This window comes from Lolium rigidum, chromosome 3, assembly GCF_022539505.1.
Source record: "Lolium rigidum isolate FL_2022 chromosome 3, APGP_CSIRO_Lrig_0.1, whole genome shotgun sequence".
NCBI classification, from domain to species: Eukaryota; Viridiplantae; Streptophyta; class Magnoliopsida; order Poales; family Poaceae; genus Lolium; species Lolium rigidum.
The window spans coordinates 62,794,224-62,800,815 of NC_061510.1; the positions used below are offsets into that span (position 1 = coordinate 62,794,224).

Consider the following 6,592-nt stretch of genomic DNA (forward strand, 5'->3'; position numbering starts at 1 on the left):
AAACCTTTTCAACGCCGCCACAAAGGTCTCCATCGGGGATGGTCGTAGAGCTTCGTTCTGGTCTTCTTCCTGGCTTAATGGCTCTTCACCGAGGTCTATCGCCCCTAAAATCTACGAGGTCTCCAAGAGGAAGAAGCGAGTGGTGGCTGACGCCTTACTGAACGACCGTTGGATTGCGGACATTGACACCGGAGCCTTCACCGTTGATCATATGGACCAATTTGTTTCGCTTTGGGAGAGGCTCCAGCCTCCAGGGCCTTTCGCTCTCCCAGGGGGTCAACGACACGATATCCTGGACCCTTACCGAGAACGGCACCTACTCCGCGGCCTCCGCCTACAATGCACAATTCCTTGGATCCACCTTTTGCTCCTTCAATCGTGTCGTCTGGAAGACTTGGCCCCCCCCCCCCCCAAAATGCCGCTTTTTCACCTGGCTGGTTGTGCAGAACCGGCTATGGACCTCTGACCGGCTTGCTGTTCGGGGTTGGCCACACCATCCGGTTTGCCAGCTTTGCAGGTGCCTACCTGAGACTGCCAGGCACATGCTCTTCGAATGTCGTTTCTCCCGCGGAATTTGGCGTCGGGCCGCGGTGTGGCTCTCCTGTCCCTCCTCGTCCAAGACCTTGGGACCGGCCGGGCGACCTGTGCTACAAAGCGGCACGCCATCACAAAGTCTCCCACCGCCTATCCGCAGGGTCCGCAATCTGCGGTCATCCTTATTACACAGGAGATGCGGAAGGAGAGAAACGCGCGGGTTTTCAACAACAAGGAACAATCGCCTCCGGCTATCTTTCAGAAGATCAAAGACGAGAGCGCAAACTGGGTGTTGGCCGGCGCTAAGCGTCTTGCGGAGATCATCGCCTAGCAGCCCTGGTTTTTCCTGTGTCCTACCTTGTGTGATGTGATCTTTTTCCCTTTTGGCCTAGGCCTTCCCATATTTGCTCCTACTATATCAATATAAAAGGCAAAGCTTTTGCCTCTTTCTTCAAAAAAAAAAAAAAAAAAACTGAGCAACGGCCAACTTACCAATGTATGATAAAATGAGTGCAGGTCACCGGCGGCCAACTCAGAAGCAACGTCGAGCCCCGCGAAGACCAGCGTCGTGGCGATAGCAAAGCACAGATGCGTGATGCGATCCACCATCTTTACAATCTCTACTACTTAAAAAAGGGGACGATGTTCCGTCGTCAATCGGTACATGGTACGTTTCGTCAACATGGATATTTTGCATTTTAACCCCGCAGTTCACTCCAACCGTCTGACGATTGGGCTTTCGTGACCGAGGCCCGCCCCGCACCGTCGCTCCCTTGATCCCCGTCTCCATCGCCGCCCCCGATCTCCAACAACACCGCCATCCCATTGATCCCCAACACCACCGCCGCCCTCTTTGATCCCTAGCGCCCCCTTGATCCCCATCTCCACCGGCGCCCCTTGATCGCAAACACTACCGCCAGCCCCGTTGATCTCCGTCTCCACCGCCGCCGTCCTTGATCCCATCACCACCACCGCCGCCCCCTGCCCGGAGGACCGCACACGGACCGTCGATTTTGCCTGCCTGGGTTCTTCGGAGGCCGTCGCAGTAGTGCGGAGGTCGTCCTCGATCTGTACCCGATGGGAGGTGGGCTACAAGGACAGTGCCGCGGCCTCCTCCGGCTTCCACGGAGTTGCCAGCATGTGTGTTTCCGCGGCCCTGGAGGCATCCCCTTTTGAGGATGACAGTGCAGCTTTGGAGATGTTTGGTGAGGCCATTCCCAACCTGGAGCTGGTCTCCAGCAATGCTTTCGTCTGCATCCACGATTTCGTTGGCATCGTTTGCATCTTCCTGTTCATACATTCGGGTGACTTCACCCAGATTTATTTCATATCAATGTTGTCTATACTCATGCTCAAGGAGTCCTCACACTCATATCTTTAGTGAACCCGTAAAGTGGATTATTACCTCCTTCCTACGAGATTAGTGCTAATTTAATTATTATTGCTATGATTTTCTTTGCATTCCCTCTGTTCTGTAAGAGATATGCTAGGGAGTTCTATCCTGATACCTCCATTGTGGTTTTCATATCGATTTTGTCTACAAATGTATGAAGCCCTGTAGTCCATCTACTAAATCTTTCATGTCATGTTTTTATAACTTGCAAAATAGATAAATTTTTGAATAGGTAAAGTTTTAGAAGGATAGGATGGGAATTTTCATATCGCAGGTAAGCTGAGCAGGCAGACAACTTCACGTATCAAATTGAAACATTTCCTTTTGCTATTCTCACTAAGTTTACTTCTCAAATTTGGTCCACAACGTCGCGCACCGCGTCGATGCTCCAGCTCTTGTGCACGTGGCACATCTGGAAACACCGCAACGGCGTGGTGTTTAACGGGCTTGCTCCCTCAATCTCTCTAGCGTGCAAGAACTGCCGGGATGAGGCCGTCCTCTGGCACGCTCGCCTCCCCATGTAACTTCGCTGCAACGTGGACCTCTGGCTCACGTTCCTGCAGCCCGAGCGACCGTGATCTCCCCCCTCCCCTTGTTCTGTTGGGTATGTATGTTGGACCTCGCCTCCACGCGTGAGGTGACCCCCCCCCCCCCCTCCTCCCCCTGTTTGCATCTGCTTTGGGGCTGTTTTCACCCCTTTCATCTGAAAATGTGAAAAAAAATCAGGTGGGAGGCTTTGTGCTCCTCCGTGACCACTCAAATTTGTTTTGGTCCGCATGTAGTATCATTATGCAGTATCTCACAGATGCATAATGCATCACTTTGGATTGTATCCTGCATATCACGGCTTGGCTTTTTTTTGGCCTAAAACCTACTTGCTTCATCTCTGATGGGAGAGTCCTCTTTCAGTTTAACTGTGATAATTGACCTGGCATCTACTGATACAGAAAATATTATACTTTGTATCGTATCTGCGATCACAAATTCTACCATAAGTTCTATCAGATACTAAATCCTATTTATTTTGCACTACTAAAAGCTTCATTATGTTTGGAACATCAGCCATACGTACTTTGTATGCTGTTGTTTGTGCAATCTATTTCATGCAACCTCTTTTAATTACATGTTTGTGCAACCTATTTCATGAAACCCTACCATATTGTTGTTGTTTGTCCAACCTGTTTCATGCAGCCTCTTTGAATTAAATGCTTCCTATCATGTACAGCAAAAAGGCTCCTCATTGATGAAATGAAAATATTCATCTGTACTTTTCTTGGAATTCTAACTATGGATCCCGTAGTGATATCTTTTATACCATTATTAATGTGATTTCCTTTCTCAGAATTTTTTGTTAACATGAATTTTAGTTAGACCCATAATTTTCAAGAAGACGAGAAACATTGTTTTTATTTTCCAAAAAATAAAGGCATTGAAAAGCTTGTTTCATTTTTCATTTTTCTTCCAAGATGAACAATTATCAGGTTCTATCCTCCTTTTGTTTTATATAGTCTGATAGTAGTAAATTGGAAAACTAAAAGGTTCTGAGAACTAGCCAGTACTTATGTTCTGATATTTATCTACAATATTGTATTATTTTATTTCATTATTAGCGAAATTGTCTGCCCCTGTAATATCTCAGTTACTCTCTTGCATCTTGCAGCACTGCAATACATGTTTAATCTTTTGACGAGCTGTGGTGATATCGCTCCCTCCCTCTCTTTTGTTTGAACTGTGTATATCACTAACTTATCTGCTCTTTCAGGTATGTTAGAAGTTCTATTGAAAGATGCTCTTTAACAAATTTATCTGAACCCACAGATCTGGACTTTTTAAGTTACAAAGTACAAAGAGAACTTCATTTGTTTTTGACACAGTATTTTGAGACCGATGGGAAACTGCTACCAATAGTGTGTCCTAAGATCATTGACATTGTACGCCTGTTCTATCCATAAAAGTTAGATTCTAGGTCTTCTAAGCCTGTACTATAGCTGGTTACTGAACAAGTGACTGGAGAGAGACCACATATAGAAGAAATTCGGAAGATCCGTGTTCTCTTGAGTCTTGCAGAAATGAGCTTAAAGTAAGTACTCTGAACTACTCATTTAGTGATACTTTACAAGTGTAAAGGTATGAATATACGTGACAAAGAAATTTACGATACTCCGGTTGTACTCTACAGGTATATACATCTTTTTTTTGGAGAATGCCAGGTAGATATACATCTCTTATTAAGTATGTGAAAACATGGCTCTGTTTTACATAAATGAAAAGTAACTTCCGCTTCAGGCTTACAGTACTTTGAGGAATTATACCAAGTCAAATAAAATGTATTTCCCTAATAAGAACTTCTGCTTATGCTTGCCAGGCTTGGAAGCTCTGTCATCCTGATGTTGGACATGCATTTCAATATTTCAGGAAGGTTGGCATTAAACTGATGCTCTTTCCGATTATGATACCCGTCAACGACCACTTCTACAGGTCTTGAAATGTAATCACTGGTTTGATGCGGTTTGCCGTGTCTGCTGAGGTAAATTGACTGATATTTTTACTCCTTCTACCTGTCATTGAGATATGGCTTAGATGTAAGTTACAGTGTTCAAGAAAGCTACATAACAGAAACTGTTTTTCTGCAGCTGAAACGTCTGCAGGGAGGCTTCAGTTAGATTCAGATATGGTGTTTCACCTGCAGATGAGCAGGACATCTCATGCACCGAGACATTGGAAGAAATACAAACCACCTTGATAGTGGATCTTATCCGGAGGGAGCTGTCGCTGACGCTCCAGTGTACAGCAACTATCAAGCTTGGTATGCCAATCTTGTTTCACTCCTTTTTTGGGGAATTTTTTTTCTCTCCTTGTGGTCTCATTTCTGTGTAAAACTGAATATCTATATGGTTTTTTCCTTCAATGTGATATGACTAGCAATCTGATATGATTTTGCACAGACACTTTTCTTTTGAGAATACTAGACCGTTAAAAAACATGAAACCAAATGAGCTCCTGTTGTTGATATTTTGCTACAATGTGTGGCTAATGTAGAAATAAGTTACTTCAAATTTCCAGAGTTTGTTGTAAGAAACGACTGCAGTTAGCATTATTTCAGATTGTTAGCAGGAAATGAGCCAAAATACTCTAAATTAAAAAGCGAGGAAATTTCTTAGTTAGTCTCCAGTTCTCTAAACTACAGTGTTGTCTGTGATTGGAGAAATATTTTATCGCATGTGAATTATTTCTCTTGCATTTCCTGATTTAGTTTATTTATTCATTTTTCCAGGTTCTAAGCCTTTAGCTGTACCTACCTTAATTTGGAGACATTTCAGGTGTTAAAGTTGGTTGTAGCTAGCTTTGTTCGGAGTTGTATTTCCTTGCTAGCTTGTAGCAAGCTATTTGGTGTTTAATGCTTACTTTGGTCGGCATTCAGGTAGGCTAGAGAATACCGGCACACGGAGGAAATCTACAATATTCTCCGATTTGGGGATTACTCTGAGGTGCAGAATTTACCAAATAGAACAACTATGCAAATGGTTTAGTCCCTTTTGGAGCCTTTGTCGATTAATGTTTGAAACAACTGCCCCATAATATTCATATAAGTTCTGGTGTGGTCATCTGTCTCATCGCTGCAATTGGGAAATTATCTTCTTGGGAAATTTATGGATATGGTACAAAACAATAGATGCTCCCACTTTGAGTGTAAAAATTCCGAGCATATATATCTTGCTAGATTATACTTTTAGAGAAATAGTTTGAAAGGGGAATCATTCCAGTGAGCAAGAGAAATCTCCTGTAAAAATACAAGTGTCGTGAGTTTTCTATACCATAGCTTGTTCAGTGTATCTGTTTTGTATAGTAATAATTATTGCAAAATTTTGAGGATTTGCAAAGTTCTCATATTTAACTCTCCAATGTTGAACAACAACAAGCAATGATATTGGTTTACCTTTGTGGTAGTACCAATTTCAGCACATGACGTCTGGTGAATCCTGGAAATCTGCATGGGTCTATACTTTTTAGGTTTTGATCCTTGGATTGACTAATTGTATAGGCTGCATGTGTGTGCATTTTATGTTATATGAGCACATATGTGACAGCCAAAAACACGTATGTTACCTGTGCAACGCACGGGCATTCAACTAGTTAAGGTCAAACATGCGAATGTCTAGTGTCACACGTTCAAAAAAATACAAAATATGCCACCCTCTATATTTTCGTCAACAGCTAACAAGAACCAAAATTGACCGCCTCAACATCTGTCGTACCGCTATTCGGGCTGGAGAGTTTGGTATTGCAAACAGCTGCACGGCCGCAAGCCTCCTCGTCTCATCACCATCACCTGCGACCTCTTCTTCTCGTGTCCTCGCACATGCAGAAACAACCGCGATGCCCCCGACGCAACACCAGTCCACCACCCTCTCTTTCTCGACGGCGGTTATGAGTATGGTCCTGGAAGAAGGTGCCTAGGCATGCGGCAGGCGGGCGCCGGCCAGCAGAGGTTCCATTACTGCTTTGCAGACGGCAGGAACACGACGTGGATCATGGAGGAGTTCTGCTTCAGCCTACCGTGAAACGCCGACGGAGCCAATCACGCCCAGGGCACACCGACCACGCCGGCGGTCAAAGAGGAGCGTCAGGAAACGAACCAAGAGGCCAACACTGTCGGCCGATAGA

General features: G+C 44.5%; 1 long non-coding RNA gene across 5 annotated transcripts; it reads left to right on the forward strand.

The window, feature by feature from the left end:
* The first annotated feature begins 1,291 nt into the window (after nt 1–1,291).
* Nucleotides 1,292–5,817, forward strand: LOC124701692. 5 transcript variants are annotated; one of them, XR_007002173.1, is made up of 4 exons: nt 1,292–1,739; nt 3,690–4,454; nt 4,561–4,733; nt 5,202–5,817. It is a non-coding gene; the product is annotated as an uncharacterized LOC124701692 (long non-coding RNA). The 5 variants fall into 5 exon arrangements; XR_007002174.1 differs by lacking the exon at nt 1,292–1,739 and having other exon boundaries at nt 2,598–4,007; nt 4,107–4,454; XR_007002171.1 differs by lacking the exon at nt 1,292–1,739 and having other exon boundaries at nt 2,598–4,454.
* The last annotated feature ends 775 nt before the right edge of the window (nt 5,818–6,592 follow it).